The sequence below is a fragment of the Mustela nigripes genome, chromosome 3, assembly GCF_022355385.1.
Source record: "Mustela nigripes isolate SB6536 chromosome 3, MUSNIG.SB6536, whole genome shotgun sequence".
NCBI classification, from domain to species: domain Eukaryota; kingdom Metazoa; phylum Chordata; class Mammalia; order Carnivora; family Mustelidae; genus Mustela; species Mustela nigripes.
This window is the reverse complement of record NC_081559.1, coordinates 137,303,910-137,318,135: the sequence shown is the minus strand read 5'-3', so window position 1 is coordinate 137,318,135 and position 14,226 is coordinate 137,303,910. Positions and strand designations below refer to the sequence as shown.

General features: G+C 37.8%; 1 long non-coding RNA gene across 1 annotated transcript; it reads left to right on the top strand.

The window, feature by feature from the left end:
* Positions 1-99: 99 nt before the first annotated feature.
* Positions 100-13,263, top strand: LOC132013149 (uncharacterized). The gene is made up of 4 exons (XR_009402894.1): positions 100-408; positions 1,612-1,745; positions 4,455-4,564; positions 12,876-13,263. It is a non-coding gene; the product is annotated as an uncharacterized LOC132013149 (long non-coding RNA).
* Positions 13,264-14,226: the final 963 nt, after the last annotated feature.

Below are 14,226 nucleotides of genomic sequence, written 5' to 3'. Positions count from 1 at the left end.
CCCACACCTCGGCGGGCGCCTCCCTCTCCTCCGGCGCGCCCGCTGCTCCCTCGGGCCCCGGGCCTGGCTCCACACCCACCTGCTTCCCTCGGTGGCTCCCGCTCGGCGGGGCAGGAGGGTCCGCATTCGGCGGGCGCCACGCACTGGGCGGCGGGGAAAGCCCGGGACGCCCCGCGTTCGAGCGCTGTGGTGGCTTCGTGGGATTCCCTGGGCCCTGGTGCTTCCAGCTGCTGGGCTCTCCCCACGCCCGCCCTGACGCGACCCTGACACGGGGCCCGCTACTTGACCCCGGGAACCTAGGGTGAAGGGAGATCGCTCCTGAGTGATGGGGCCCAGAGTATTTTCCCGGAGGAGTCAGGACTAACCCGGAGCGCCGATGGGATCTGACTTTCCTCCCAGCGCCTCCAGGTTCGTTCAGGGGCCCTAGCCCTCCCCCGTAATCCCTCTTTCCTGGGTTTGAGGGAAAAGCCGGGTGGGCTGGTGGCAGCCTTAACTCTTGCTTCCCACGGGGGCGCTATTCGTACTCTGGCTTGCTTTATTTTGCCCGCTCTCCCTGCGATCTGGACAATTTTGTGCCAAGTTCCTCCTTGGCGAGGCCGCCTGGTGGACACCCAGACCTTTCCCCACCTTCAGGGCGCGGTGAAGACAGGATGAACTTGAATATAAACATCACCTGGCTCCCCAGTTCCCTCAGCCGTCTGCTCCTTAACGGGCACAGTTAGAGGGGCTTTTAGGAAAACAAAGTAGCTTAAAACACCCTATAAAAAAGCACGTAGGCCATGATAGTATATGTAAAGCTGGGGCTCCCTTCTGAGTTTCTTTAGGCCAAGAAAGATGGGTATTGAAGAGAGTCAAAATGCACTCAGTTTTAAATAGATCTCATTTGGTCCTTGTCTGTTTCAGTGGCCCTGAGGCGTACTGGGAAGCACTATCATCTAGGGATCTCTACAACTTGATTTCTCTCCCTTCCATAGGCCTTACCTTGTGCTGGTGTTTGGGGAAGGATTTTTTTTTTTTTTTAATAGAATTTGGCCTTTCACGCGCCATCACCCTCCCCCCAGGACCTGTCCTGGTCCGTTGCTCTTCTTGAGGCTTCTCTAGTATGAACACTAGAAAGAGAAAGAGGACTTCCAGATTGCTAGACCCTTATTACCACCCCTGACCTGTTTCCAAGCTTCAGCTCCAGATTTACAGGGACCTGCAGGATGTCCCCTCCTGCGCCTATGGTCTTTCCACCTTCCCATACATTTCACGTGCTTTCTGCAGATTGGTCTTCCCCAACCACAGCCCTGACCATCTCATTTTCCTGATCGCAAAGGTTCCCTAGTTCTCCATTCCCTACCAGTGTCTGCCCACTTGTGCCCTTGCGTGTGGACATCTTTTTTTCTAGGACACCCCTTTCCCCTTCTCACATCCAAAATCATCCCAGCACTTTAGGTCCCACTTCAAATTCTGCCTCCTCCAACTCTTCCCCTTTGATTTATAGCACACGGTTGGGGCTATCTTTTTAAAGACATATCACCTTCCTGAAGAGTATATGTACTCCCCCTGTTCAGGTCTTACTGTTTATTTTTTAATTTTTTTTTAAGATTTTATGTATTTATTTGCCAGAGAGAGGGAGGGCACAAGCAGGGGGAGCAGCAGGCAGAGTGAGAAGGAGAAGCCCCGACATTGGACTTGATCCCAGGACCCTGAAATCATGAACTGAGCCGAAGACAGATGCTTAACCAACTGAGCCCACCCAGGTATCCCCGGTCTTTCTGTTTAAGTTAGTTTCTCCAGGGTAGTTTCTCCATATCCCTTTGTTTGCATTCCTTACATTTAACCCAAAGCCACATATGTAAGAGATACCTGTTCATCCACTGAACATTTGTTTTGCAACTCCTCTCAGGCACTCTTCGTGAATAAAATTTATAAAATACTTTAAATTCACAAAAATCACTTAAGATTCACTCCAGGTGTGCCTAAATTTAAGTGGTATACTCTTTCATAAATTTTAGAGATAGTGAAAATCCCCTTACTTTCTGGCCTTACATCAACATTATGGTCATTGCAGTAAGAATTTACTCATTTGTTAATTTTTTTTTTACTTTAAATTTTACTTTAAATTTCCATTAGGGTTTAGAAACCCAAATCCATTTTCCTATGAAATGATCATTTGTCAAGAGATCAAATTATCTATTGGCTAAAAGACATTGCTACTGTCTCCATTTTGTGGAAGTAGGGCGCTAGGAGTAGCGTATCCATCATGCCTGAATTGTGTCTACAAGCATGCAATGCTATGGAAAAACAGTCTTTGGAAATAAAATCTAATTCTGCTTAATAAATTACTCGTGGCCCAAATAGGCCATGATGGAGAATCACCCGTAGTATACAGATTGTTTGGAATAGCTGAGTTCATATGCACAGCTTGAGTTCTGGATGGCTGCAACAACTCGTGTGTTGATTATCATCATGTGGTTCTACTGCCTTAGAATATACAGTTTTGTATTTTTTTCAGTTGTTCTCCAAAGCAAAAATGAAAATGATCTTGCTGAAAAATCAGACATGTTTTCACATTACTCCTTAAGCCATTTTTTTACAATTATTGATATTTATGGAAACATTCCTTTTGTTTATATTTTAATTTCTCAGGTTTACCTTGAGCTTTGATGGAATTATATTAATAAGAAAGGGGATAAATATTTTGTATGTCAAAATGCTTCCCTTATAATGCTTGGAAAAATAAATAACTTTAATGTAAGTTTAACTTGCAATAGTTTTATGCACATCAGCTGATAAGATTTAGATGAAGTGTTTCCTCCTACATCACAAACATAATAGATTTTTGGTATTTTGTTGTTGTTGTTGTTGAATAAAGCATTTGAAAATGTTTACTATAACCTGAATAACATCATTACTGACTACACTTTAATGTTTCAAGTTGGACTTTCATTGGTGAATTGACTTGCAGAGAGAGCCCGTATAGATTAGAATAAAGTAGTAAAGGCTCAAGGATGAACGTATTTTAAAATGTTAAAAGCATAAGGCTAAGAATTTATGGTTTGGGGGACTGAACAATTAAAAGTTGGATTTAAGTTTATGTAGAAGGCCAAATGGAAAAAAGTGTACAACGTATTGAGTAAAATCAAAATAAAAAAAAATTCCAAAGGAACAATATTTTAAAATGATGCCAAACCCCATTAAAGGGGAAAATTTACAAACATTTATATGTAAATATGGTGTGTCTGTGTGTATGTGTTTTCTAGGAGGATATACATTAACAAGCTGAAAAAATTATCTTGAGGAGTTTGAGAGGCAGGTTTTATTTTATTTGTTAAAACCTGATTATACCCAAAGATAGATGAATAGTAATCTTATTTAAGCATCAGCACCATGAGGATACTACATTTTTAATCAGAAATCAAATAAATTGAAGCTATACTTTTTAAAAATAAGGCCTAATACTACTGTGGTACTTATCATACAAGAAAGCAACCACTGAGGAATAACTGGAATTTATCACATTCTTAGACCTGATATGCTTTTTTCTGCCCTTCTAAAGGAGAGTGTAGGAAAGCTGGGAAGGTTTAGAGCAACTCAGAATCTTAGCAGCCACTGAAATCCTACACTTGCACATTGCAGTGAAGGCTTGAAAAATAAATGAGCTGTCTGTGTGTTCTTCATTGAGGAGATAAGTACTATCTCATTGATTCTTTTGAATTTAGTTGAGACAGATTTGGCTGTCCTTTGAAGATTCAAAGTGAGAGATAAGCTCTAGACTGACTGAATTTGTATTTTTTAACAGTTCTTGTACTGAGCCTGAACTTTTTGAAAGATGCCAGATGCTTAAACACAACATTTCTCTGCCATACAGTAACATGAATGTAAGCACTGTGTTTGCATCCATCCTTAGTGATACTTCCAAACATTACGAGTCTAGAACTTAGTTTCTTTGTGGGAATCTAAGAGCCTTAGGAGGAGGGGTTTCTGAGACCAGTGAACTGCAAATTTCAAAAATATGCTACATAAGATCTGAAATGTAACTGTTATTCTGGGACATGATGAAACAAGAATTGGACTCCTAGTTAGATCTTTGTCCTATGTCTGTTATGTATTTGTGCTATGTAATAATAACAAGTAAGTTTTACCAAGACTTTTACTACACGGCAGGCACTGGGCTAAATTCTTTACAGGTGTATGCTCATTTACACTTTATAATAGTTCTTTGAGGTAGGTCCCATCCTTATTATTCTATTTAATAAAGGAAGTAAGTGAACTAGAGAGAATTTAAATTATTTGCCTAAGCTCACACTGTCAGAACTGGAATTTGACTGAGGCAGTGTAACCTTAAAATTTTAGACTATTTTCCCTTTACCTCACCCCAAATTGATACTACCTTTCTGCCTGTTTCATTAGGTTGTCTCGTGTTCATGTGGGAAAATATTGTATAAAATATTATTTTGAATTTACAGTATGGAAACCTGGTTAAGAGAAATGTGGGAGCTGCCAACCGCGATCTACCTAAAGAAAAGAAAAGGAAAGAAAAGAAAAAATGCATTCCTGGTCCTAAAGGGGGATGGAGGTAGGATATACACCTTCTGTTTTCCCAGTAGATAGATTGATGCTGCTCCATCCACACCACTCACTAGCTGTCTGAATGATGTTTGTCTGAGATTCGACCTGACAAGGCTGGGTATGTCTGGAATGAAGCATGTGGCCATGGACTAGGATAAAGGCTTTCGGGCTTACACAGGGAAGGTACCTGTGTAAATTGCAATCCACCCAAAAGGAGTAAACAGCTCCACATTGTGAACATAACACCAGCGTGGCAGATCAGAAAACTTCTGGGGCTCTTAGTATAATCTAGGTTTGGGATAAGTAAGAAATGGAATAATCTCCAGTAGTAGAGGAAGAATAACCAGTCACACTGGAAAAGAGCCCTCTTTGCATTTATGAGGGCATTATTCTCAGCCCCAGACTTCACATCATTATAAGCAAAAAGTGGATATAATGATGTAAGATGTCTCTCATGGTGAGGCAAGAATCTTGACTGTCAGAAGCCAAGATCACAACCACAACAAGCAAAATTAAATGCGTTACCCACAGTCTTTTCTAAGAAAATTTCTGTGTAGATCTAGGACTCGACAGAGCAATTGGATTTAAATTGTGGTAGATATTCTAACAGTGCCTTTGTTCCCTTCTGAGAAGAAAGTCTGAGCTGACAGTACATTCAAAGGAGACAAACTTTCAATAGGGCCATGATTTCTCAGAATGACAAAAAAGTGTGCTGCTGTATTTCTTGGTCTTCCCAGTAATTGGCACTCTTGAACCTTTAAAACCTTCTTTGCAGTATCAAGCAGAAATATTAATCATTCCTAGGATCTGTAGCCTTAAAAGTATCATTTCTCACTACTAATTAAGGCCAGGCTTTAATGTTTTGTTCTAAATAAAATATATCATGGTAATAAATGTAAAATCAGAGCTTTTTAAAAGAACCCTAACATTGTATATTCACTAGAATTATATCAAGAATTTAACATAGTAATTACTGAAAAACATTTAAGTATTAAAAATAAATAGATATAACTAGTGAAAATTAATAGACACTTATGAGAAGGAATACAAACTCAAATATAAGCATATTTTCATTAAAATATAGTATAGAAATGGAAGAAAGATCTTTTTTCAATAACTCTAACTTTTAGATTGCTTAAATACCAGCAAATTATCAGTTTATGGAATTGAATATACATGCTAATTATGACACATATTCATTATCCTAGTTCATATAATATATATTATTATGCCAAATATATAATTTGAAGTTAAATATTGCCAGTGTGTATTTTACATGTTTGGTTCTATTTATTAACCTAGTCCTTTTCAATGAAAAAAAACGAAGACTTGTTTCAACAAACACGGTATGTTTTGGAACATGAGAACAAGTGATTTTGACTGGAATCTAAAATTCAGAAACAAGAATTTTGAAGTGACAACTTCTTACCCCCCCAGCCACCACTTCTACTCTGTGCATAACTAAACCAGACCCAAGCAGGTTTGAGCATTTGTCATATTTCATATTTGATTTAGCTAATCACATTGCTCACAGTGATAGTCACGCATGGGAGAAAAGATGGAAATTCAAACATGGAAATTCAGCTTGTTAAATCAGTCTAACTGGCACAAAAGCAATTTAATTGGACTTTCTGCTCCTGCTATCAAATAAGCCCCCCACTGCCCTAGCTGTTGCTGAGTTCACCTGGCACTGCGTTGACGGGCATGTTGGCATCATTAAGGAAGAAAATCTTCATGAACTTTGAGTTAGTCGTGACTCCTTCCATCAAATCCCTTTCCCCCACACAAGAAAGTGAGGACAAAGAAAATTAACCTCTCCCAAGAACAGCAACAAAAACAAAAACTGTATGTCTTCTGTGGTTAATGCTGATTGGAGTAGGGGGATGAAATCTCACCTGCGTTAGAGAACCTCTCTTGATTCCTCTTTCAGTACTTGTATTTCCCTCCAAAATTAGTCCCTGATATTAGCAGTGGGTGTGCCTGACTGATACCAGGTGGGGTTAGCTAGTTAGAGGACACACAAAGAGGAGTGTGGCCTTCTCTTAGACTGTTTTGGAAATTACCAAATGCAATCATTATGACAACTGCCTTTGATAACAAGAGACACACAAAAAATCTAGCCTAAGGCCCATCATATTCTCTTTACAGATTTCATTACTTTAAACATTTCCAATTCCAATATTCCCAGGAGAAAGCTTGAAAGTTCATCATTTTGCACAAAATTTATTTGAAATTTTGAAGGGCACCTTATAGGATATCATGAAATAATTTAAAAGAGCATGTTTCTATCTACTACGTAAAATTAAATTTACCTATTGTGAATGACAAGCTCACGAGAGCTTGTTCCCAGACAAAAGACTTTCAATATGGTGTAAGGTTATAGGCTTATGTAATTCTCTATGTCGCCTATGGCAGTTGCCAATAATTGTAGAACTGGAGATTAACACACACACACACACACACACACACACACACACACACACTTAAAAAAGCCAAGTGGATAAATTGAATTAGCTGAACTGTGAATGCTGAGGAAGGAAGACATACTTTGCTATCTCTTTACAAACTCTTCAGTTTACTCCCTGAAGCATGAGATTTGAGTGCCCGTAGACAATATTATTGTTTGGCTTGCAGAACTGTGAAGTACTGCTGGCATCCCTATTTGATAAATGTGCCTGTTGACATTTAAATGACTCTGTTAAGATTTGACCTAGAAAATTACAGTCCACTCTGTACACTTTATTACCAGAAGAAGGTGGCCAGATGAGGGAATTTGGAAAAGAGTAACACAAATGATGAAAGAGGAAAATAGGAAGAGGAACATTTAAATGGTACTACTAGAGTGAACGATGAGGAAACAGAGATAGAGAAATCCTGTGTCTTAAGAATGATTGTATAAGTACGAATGGAGGGAATGTTGAGATAATGATCAGTGACTTAAGATAAATATAATTAAAGAGTGAGGTTAAAGATAACTACACTGTCTATTTTTAAAATAAAATAAAAAAAAGAAGTGGTCACCAATATAAAAAAAATAAAATCTCATTTTACAACATAGGGAAAGTTCTTCTCAAAGTATTTAGTAAGCCCCTCTTTAAAACAAAAATGTGAAACAAAACAAAAAAGATACTTAGACTTAAAGGATGTAACATGTTCATGATAAAGAGTTACTTTTCTCACACTCTTAAGAAAATAAAAGTACATTAGAGCTTTTTTTCCTAATAAAAGTCACTAAGGCAATGGGCACCTAAGAACCGTGACACTTTCTTTGATTATTTATTTATTTTTTATTTCTGTAAAGAAGAGTGAGCAGGGGCAGAGGGAAAGGAAGAGAGAGAATCTTAAGTAGGCTCCACGCCCAGCATCTAGCCAGCCTCAGCCGGGCTCCATCTCACTATCCTGAGATCATGACCTGAACTGAAATCAAGAGTTGGACACTTAATCAGCTGAGCCACCCAGGTGCCCCTCTTAGATCATTTAAATAATAAGGCACGTTATATGTTTTGGAGACCAATTTTATGTTGAAAATATGTGTTGTATCAAGTAATAAACATTGACTTTATTATTTGGACTGCCTGTTCCATTGCTATATTCCAAAATTATTTATGATTTAGAGAATTAAAATTCTGGTAAGTCTCCTGTGTAAATGAAATCTTACTTGACTGTCTCAGAGTAAATGATTTCTGTACAAAGTCATTCATTTTTTCCTTAAGAAATGTGTGGATTTCACAAAGTTTTCAGCGTTCCAATTGGATATCCCTTCTTTATTTCCTTCACACTGTTGCACTTTCTGAATAATTTTATATTCATCACAGCTAGAGGAACAGTTTTAGTAGCTAAAAATGTGTAATAATTTCCACCACAAGTGGGGTTACCTCTTAGAAAGTTGCATTGAAATGAGGAAAGCCAGAATCAAAGTTGACCACATCCTCCTTCTCTATGCTTCCACCTTTTCCTCCTGCCATGACCAGTGGTATCCCTAAGACTTTCATCCATATGCAGATGACTCCTAAAGCCACATTTTCTAATCTGTTATCATGCAATTAGTGTTGCATTTCCAACTGTGCATTGGATTTTCTCACTTAGATATTCTGCCATTATTTCAAATTAATTCATCTGAAATAGTTCTTCCCCTGATCACTGTGCCTGACCACTGTTCTTTCCATGGTCTGCATGAGAGCTTTGGCAGCCATCTTGAACTCACGGCTTGCTCGCTCCCACATTCAGCTACTTAACCAAGTACTATGAATTTTCTTTCATAATGGCTTCTCACCCAACCTTGAATGAACACACACACACACACAGCCTCACGCTCTGCCCCATTTCCACAGTTTCCTCTAGTATGAATATTTTCCCACTCTCACCTTCCCCAAACACTACTATCAACCTGGGTTCAAAAATCTCTCCCTGCTGCTTGTGAAATAAATGTCCAGTCCCTTAGGCTGAGGTTCAAACCTTTCCATGATTTGACTCTACTTCATGTGGCCCCCTCATTCCCCACACTCATTCCTTTAGTGACTTTCTCTGAGAAATTCGGCCTTGCCCAGTTCACTCTTCAACCACACCTTGTTCTTATCTTGAAATACCCTCTCTGTCCTTCTCCATCTTACTTAAATCCCGCTTACTCCCTGAAGTAACTTTCTTGACTACTGTAAGCAGGAGAGCTTTTGTTCTCTCCTAAACTATACCACATTATCTGCTACTCTTTTTTCCTAGAAAATGGTAGCATTTAGAACAGGCATACTTTACTCTATCATATATTACACTGGATTTCTAATGTAATATGTGTATTAAATGCTATTTCACAATTACTTTTCTTTTTCTTTTTTTTTTTTAAGATTTTATTTATTTATTTGACAGAGAGAGATCACAGTACACAGAGAGGCAGGCAGAGAGAGAGAGAGGGAAGCAGGCTCCCCGCCGAGCAGAAAGCCGGATGTGGGACTCGATCCCAGGACCCTGAGATCATGACCTGAGCCGAAGGCAGCAGCTTAACCCACTGAGCCACCCAGGCACCCCTCACAATTACTTTTCAAAGAGAGTTTCAGAGGACATCTGTTTCTCTAATTAGATGATAAGCAACTTGAGAGAAAGTTGGTAAAGAAAAAATTGAGAATCACTAGCTTTGAAATTACAATAATCTATAAAGTTCAAAACAATCCCAGGACATCGTCATGAGAATGGGGAAGTTACCTAGCTTCCCTAAGCTTCAGGTTTCTTGTTTGCAAAAAGGAAGAGAATATAACTATCTTGAAAGTATATTAAAGGTTAATTAAGATAATATTACGTAAAGATGGCAACCACAGAAGTAATATAAGTTACTCTCAGTAAATGTAAGTTTTTCTTTTCCCTTTGTGTTCTGTAAGTAGCTTACTCACAGTGGAGACTTGGTCAAAATTTTTGTAACAATTTTAAATTTTTAACATTTCTTAGGAAAAAAGTTGCTAGACCAAAAGTGCATGCAAGATGATAGAGAGTAATAATGTTGACAATGTCGGCTGGTGCAACCCTGAGGAGGGTGTGGATTGCCAGGCTATGGGCTGTTTTTCTCACTTAATCTGAAATATGAGATGCTGAAACAGTTGACCTGAGAGTCCTATGAACTATTGCTCTCTTTTTAACCTGCCTCCCTAGTAATATGTGGGTAAGAACCACAGGGAAGAAGAGGTGCTAGGTATTTGTAAAAGCATGCACTTGGTTTCAGAAGGCTGGGTTGAATTTCTGGCCTTGACAGTCAATAGTTATGTGACCTTAGGCAAATCTCTTTACCTTTCTGAGCTTCTGTTTCCTTACCTGTAAAATAAGATTAATAATTTTCATCTCTTGGAATTTTTTTGAAGATCAAATGTGATTAAATATATAAAATAGAATTCATAAGATACAGGGCGCCTGAGTGGCTCAGTGGGTTAAGCCTGTGCCTTTGGCTCAGGTCATGATCTCAGGATCCTGGGATGGAGCCCCACATCGGGCTCTCTGCTCAGCAGGGAGCCTGCTCCCCCCCCATCTCTCTGCCTGCCTCTCTGCCTACTTGTGATCTCTCTCTCTCTCTCTGTCAAAGAAATAAATAAAATATTTTTAAAAAAAGATATGAAGTGCCACATGAATATAAAATGTTAAAAGTGACATATGTGTCCTGTTTCTTAGATGATAGTATTCTTTAGATTTGGTGAGATGCACTGTATGGTTTACAAGTCTACACACACACACAAAATAAGATGCAGGTCTATGTTTATGGTGGGGTGAATTCCCATTTCCAAGGAGGGCTATAGGTACAAAGAAAATCACAGTACCAAATGCAGTGAACCCTGGAGGATGGATGCATTTAACTGATAGTTGTCCCTTTTTCTTTCTTTGGTCTCAGTGCTGCCAGATTTCAAAAGCAGGTGGAAATGCCATAAAACAAAATAATGTAATTTGACTGCTTACTAAATGTATAAGACAACATTGACCACTGGAAAAAAAGTAATAGCATTACATCAAATGAAACTAAATCCAGACAGCAGAAAATTCAATAGACTGTTGCAGAACAAAAGCATGCATTGTGCTTGGAGCCCAAAGGACCAACAGGGTCATGGTATTGTGGAAGCCCCCAGGTGGAGACAATGCTGTATTTCTGTATTCAGAAATGGGAATATACCCTGTGAGATGCAAAGGTAATTAGGTCCTAAACCTTATTTGGCTTTATGGAGCAAAGATAATTCAATTCAAATTCAGAAATCAACAATCTGAAAATACCCACAAATTGTAAACAGAATTAAGGAATAGGTCATAATCAGTAATATTATGTTTCTTGGTATCATTTAGCAGCATTCATCATTGACTTTCTGGTTGCAGAAAAAAAAGATCATGTTTCTTTGGTAACAATAAGTAATACAAAAGCAGTATTACATAAATAAATCAGCTTATAAATTTCTGGATTGGAATGTTGATTAAGTATACAAGATACTTAGAAGACAACTCAGCTAAGTTAATATCACTAGCCTTTTACTGAAAATGAGCTCAGAACATAAGGACATGAAAAAAGTTTACTCAAAAGTCTAGCTTTGAGTATATAGTTTAATTATTTCTGGCTTGTATTAAGCCTTCAGGCTTGACAGTCTTCCCATTTAAGGTAAAAAAGAAGAAGAAAAATCAAAATACATATTACTTTTAATTAAATTTCTGGTATCAAAAGATATTCCACAGTTTCCATTGATAAAATCAGCCCCAACAGGGCTTTTGCCTTTTCAGTCAATCATTAGTTTCATGGTGTTTCACGATATATATATATTTTTAATATTAGGATCTATAGTGCTTGATTAGGCAGTAGGATTTCACTGTTTCTAAGTTACAACAGCATAAAAAGAAACAAGTACCCATATAGGATTCAAACTCTTTGTTGGAATATGTATGGAAGATCTTTTCTTAATGATATGATATGCTTGGTTACTTAGTTGCAGAACTCTAAAGTTTGTGAGAATGAGTTGTTTTTATTTTTATTTTTTTTAAAGATTTTATTTATTTATTTGAAAGACAGAGATCACAAGTAGGCAGCAGAGAGGCAGGCAGAGAGAAAGGAAGGGAAGCAGGCTCCCTCACCCTGGGATCATTACCTGAGCCGAAGGCAGAGGCTTTAACCCACTGAGCCACCCAGGTGCCTCAAATGAGTTGTTTTTAAATACCATAACCAATCTTTGGATCTCTTAACAGATCAGATGCCTATAACTTACGTTAGAAGCTTTATCTGTAATTTAAAACATCAACAAGGCACCTGGGTGGCTCAGTCCTTAAGCATCCCAAGGTCCTAGGATCCAGGGTCTCCCTACTCAGCAGGAAGCCTGCTTCTCCCTCTCCCTCTCCCCCTGCTTGTCTTCCCTCTCTCACTGTCTTTCTGTCAAATAAATAAAATCTTAAAAAACAATAAAGCGAAACATCAGGAAAAAGGCCATCTTGAAATTCTTAGGTCTTCAATAGGTAGATCTTATTTTAAGAGCCCATGCTAAATTTCTATGAACTTTTGAGAGAAATGGAACAAGAATCAGGTTGTCATTAGACTTCATACTGGCAAAAAGTCTTCAGATTTCTGATTAAAAAATCTATCTTAAACCTAGAATTCTCTACTCGGCTAAATTACCAATAAAATCTGAGGGAAAGTTAAAAAGATTTTTAGATTTTTAAGAAGTCAAAATATTTTCTTTTCCTTTATTATTTTAAAATATTCTAAGTAGCTTACTTTATTTTTCCATATAATTGTAATTGTTTATTACGGTAAAATAAACATAATATACAATTTATGATTTTAACCATTTTTTAAAAGATTTTATTTATTTATTTGACAGAGAGAGAATACAAGCAGGCAGAACAGCAGGCAGAGGGAGAGAGAGAAACAGGGTCCCCATGGAGGAGGGAGCCCAATGTGGGGCCATGGACCATGACCTGAGCTGAAGACAACTGCTTAGCTGACTGAGCCACCTAAGTGCCCCTGATTTTAACGGTTTTTAAGTGTATAGTTAAGTGGCATTAAGTACATTCAATTGTTCGCAACCATCACTATTATTCATCTCCAGAACTTTCTCATCATCCCCAACTGAAACTCTATAACATTAAGCAGCAAATACACATTGCTCCCTTCCCTCAGACCCTGATAACTACTATTCAACTTTCTACCTTTATGAATTAGACTATTCCAGGTACCTTATAGAGGAATCATACAATATTTGACCTTTGTATTTGGTTTATGTTACTTGTTTTCAAGGCCCATCCCTGTTGTAGCATGTATCAAAATGCCATCTCTTAAAAAAAAAATGTCATCTCTTCAATGGCTGAATAATGTTCCATTGTATGTATGTATCACATTTTGTTTATCCATTCATCTGTCAATGGAAGTTTGGTTTATTTCTACCTTTTGGCTATTGTGAATAATACTGCTGTGAATATTGGTGTACAAATATCTGTTTGAGTCCCTGATTTAAATTCTTTTGAATAATACCCAGAAGTAGAATTTCTGATATATGTTTAATTTTATTAAGGAGCTGTAATACTGTTTTGCACAGCAGCTGCACTGTTTTACATTCACACCAGCAACGCACAAGCATTCCAGTTTCTCTACATCTTGACCAACACGTGTTACTTTTGTATTTGTTTGTTTATAATAACCATCTTAGGGTATGAAGTGGTATCACATTGTGGTTTTGATTTTCATTAATACTTAGTGATGTTAAGCATCTTTTCCTGTGTTTATTGAGCATTTATGTCTTTTCTTTAAAGAACTGCCTATTCAAACTCTTTGCCTATTTTTTCTCCAGTTTGGAATATAAGGTTTTATTGTAACTCTTTGGTTTTGTCTGTTTTTTTTTTTCCTTTGCCTATTTTTTTTTAATTGGGTTGTTTTTGTTGTTGAGTTGTAGGAGTTCCTTATATATTATGAATATTAATACCTTATCAGATGGTTTGTAAATATTTTCTCCAATTGTGTGGGTTGCCTTTTTAATCTGTTGATCGGGCTCTTTGATATTGATGATGTTTTTGATTTTGATGATGTCTATTAATTTTTTTGCCTATATTTTTGATGTCTTTCCAAGTTCAATGTGATAAAGATTTCCTTGTATGTTTACTTCTAAGAATTTAATAGTTTTAGCTCTTATGTTTAGGCCTTTGATTCATTTTGATCCAGTAATTTTTGCATGTAAT